This window comes from Tamandua tetradactyla, chromosome Y (genome assembly GCF_023851605.1).
Source record: "Tamandua tetradactyla isolate mTamTet1 chromosome Y, mTamTet1.pri, whole genome shotgun sequence".
NCBI lineage: Eukaryota > Metazoa > Chordata > Mammalia > Pilosa > Myrmecophagidae > Tamandua > Tamandua tetradactyla.
In genome coordinates this window covers 10,242,501-10,245,756 of record NC_135354.1, presented here as the reverse complement: position 1 = coordinate 10,245,756, position 3,256 = coordinate 10,242,501, and the positions used below count along the sequence as shown (strand labels likewise).

At 35.0% G+C, this 3,256-nt stretch overlaps 1 pseudogene; it reads right to left on the bottom strand.

Annotated features, from left to right (window-relative positions):
* Nucleotides 1-2,098: 2,098 nt before the first annotated feature.
* Nucleotides 2,099-3,026, bottom strand: LOC143672601 (olfactory receptor 9G19-like; annotated as a pseudogene).
* Nucleotides 3,027-3,256: the final 230 nt, after the last annotated feature.

The following is a 3,256-nucleotide window of genomic DNA, read 5'->3' as shown; positions in this document are numbered from 1 at the left end:
GAAGGAGAAATTAAAACATTTATAGACAAAAAGTCACTGACAGAATTTGTGACCAAGAGACCAGCTCTGCAAGAAATACTAAAGGGAGCACTAGAGTCAGATATGAAAAGACAGAAGAGAGAGGTATGGAGTAAAGTGTAGAAAGAAGGAAAATCAGATATGATATATATAATACAAAAGCCAAAATGGTAGAGGAAAATATTATCCAAACAGTAATAACACTAAAAGTTAATGGACTGAATTTCCCAATCAAAAGACATAGAATGGCAGAATAGATTACGACCCAGCAATACCACTGCTAGGTATCCACTCAAAGGACTTAAGGGCAAAGACACAGACGGACATTTGCACACCAGTGTTTATAGCAGCATTATCTACAATTCCAAAGAGATGGAAACAGCCAAAATGTCCATCAACAGACGAGTGGCTAAACAAACTGTGGCATATACCTACAATGGAATATTATGCAGTTTTAAGACAGACTAAACTTATGAAGCATGTAATAACATGGATGGACCTAGAGAATATTATGCTGAGTGAGCCTAGCCCCAAACTAAAGGACAAATACTGTATGGCCCCACTGATGTGAACCGACATTCAAGAATCAGCTTGGAATATATCATTGGTAACAGAGACCAGCAGGAGTTAGAAACAGGGTAAGATAATGGGTAATTGGAGCTGAAGGGATACAGACTGTGCAACAGAACTTGATACAAAAACTCAAAAATGGACAGCACAATAATACCTAAGTGTAATGTAACTAGGTTGGAACACTGAATGAAGCTGCACCTGAAATATGTTTTTTTGTTTGTTTGTGTGTTTGTATCTTTTCTTTTTGTTTTTTCTTTTTCCTTTATATATATATTTATATATATATTAGTAGTAGTATTATTTTTTAATTCTCTTCTCTATATTAACATTCTATATCTTTTTCTGCTGTTTTACTAGTTCTTTTTCTAAATCGATGCAAATGTACTAAGAAATGATGATCATACATCTATGTGATGATACTAAGAATTACTTAGTGCATGTGTAGAATGGAATGATTTCTAAATGTTGTGTTAATTTCTTTTCTTTTTTCTGATTAATAAAAAAATTAAAAAAAATAGTGAGAGAAAAAAACACAAAAAGATGTTTTTTTAGGATTATGTATCAATCTAAGGAGAGATTTCTCTCTCATATAATGGGCACTTCAAAACACTGTCTTCAAGACCCACCACCATAACCATGCTAGGGGAAAATAAAAACAAGTTTATAGAATGAAACAAACAGACAAAAACCCACTCTATTCCAGACACAGTGGTTGTTTTTTTTTTTTGCCCACCAGAAAACTTTAGGAAACTGACAGCTCAATATCTGTCTCCGAGAGGATTTTTAGTAATATTTAATTCAATACTCTCTACAACTCTACAAGTAAAGGACTATTAGTTACATTTTACCAATGAAAAGTTTGAAATTCAGATATTAGAACTTCAATATTGAAGGAATATAGTTCTTTTTGAAATGAAAAAATTCACAAAATTAATCTACACTGAAATTTTAGGACACATTTCAGGTTTCTTGTCATTTACATTAGTTATGATATTTTTTTTATTTTTCTTTCACCTGCATTTATCTCTTATCCCTCATAGCTCTCTCTCTTTTCATCATAAAATGCTTAACATTTTTTACTCTTCTATCTTTGCAAAAGTTCTGAGAGATATAAGATATTTTCCTGGAATGCTAACAATCCATTTAATTTTATTTGTATGTACTTATTACCCATCCCATTGGTGGAAAAATACTTAACCAATTTTAGAGGTGATAGTCCTCAAATTTAATTACTTGAGATTTTTGATGTGTTCTATAATTTTCTATTCCACATTAAGACAAAACACCTCTTTAAAAATATTTTTAATGTTAAACTTTGCCTATTTTCTACAGTATATATTTGAGTCATATTCCTAAAACAAAATATAGACACTAAAAAAGTGGTATTGCTGCAGAGAATTTCCTTTAATTGAAAAAGATCATTTTTCTGTTTTCACCCAAGCTCTCCAACCTTCTACTGAAGGTTGTACATTATCTCTTAGAAATAATTTTAAAAGATTATGTCAGTTCAGACTTCAGATTTTGTTAACTTGAAGAGTTTTTTCAGAGCCTCTTTCACATCTTTATTCCTCAGACTATAGATCATGGCATTCAACATGGGGAAGATGATGGTGTGAAATGTAGAAACCAATTTGTCCCTCTCAAGGGAATAGCTATAACTTGGGCGAGAGTAGTTGTAGAGGATAGAGCCATAGTACAAAGTCGCAGAAATCAGGTGGGAGGAGCAAGTGGAGAAGGCTTTGAGGCAGCCCTGTGTGGAGCAGATCCTCAGCAATGAGGAGGAGATAGGAGGCCAGTATCTGCAGAGTGGGGGTGATGATATTGGAGAACATGAAGAAGAAGAGTACAGCCTGGTAGTTTTCTCTCACATCACATGCCAACTTCACAAGTGGTGGCACATCACAGAAAAAGTCATCAATGACATTGTCACCACAAAAATCTTATGTGAACATGTTACTGGTCAGTATTATTGCATTGAAAAAGCCTACAGTATAGGAACATATAACTAAACAGATGCCCAATTTTCTTTACATGGCTTGAGCATAAAGCAGTGGGTTGGAAATGGCGATATAATAGTCATAAGCCATGGCAGCCAAAAGATAATATTCACTATAGGCCAGCCCAACAGAGATGAATAACTGAGCTACACAGGCAGCAAAGGAGATGCTCTTCTCTTCAGAGATGCAGGTCACTGGAATCTTTGGTGTGTAGACAGAGGAATACCAGAAATCCAGGAAACACAGATTACAAATGAAAAAATACATGGGGGTATGAAGTCGGGAGTCATTAGAAATTTACAAAACGAAGGTGGTATTTCCAAGTATAGCCACAGAGTACATGCATAGGAACACCACAAATAAGATCAATTGCAACAGAGGGTCTGTGGTGAAGCCCACCAGGATGAATTCATTCACAGTATGATTGCTTTTCTCCATGACTAAATGAGGCATCACCTACACACTGAGCAGAGGAGAGTTAAATTCCTAAGTGGGTTTAAGAAGACAGCATTCCACGAGCCAGGACCCTGTGATATGGTCAGGACTACAGGCTATAGGAACAAGGAAATCTGAGCAAGAATCATTCTTATTTTGGGCTGCTGATTGAAGTTCTCTGAGCCTCAATATATCCATTTCTGTAAACTGATTCTAAAACAAAATGCCATAAT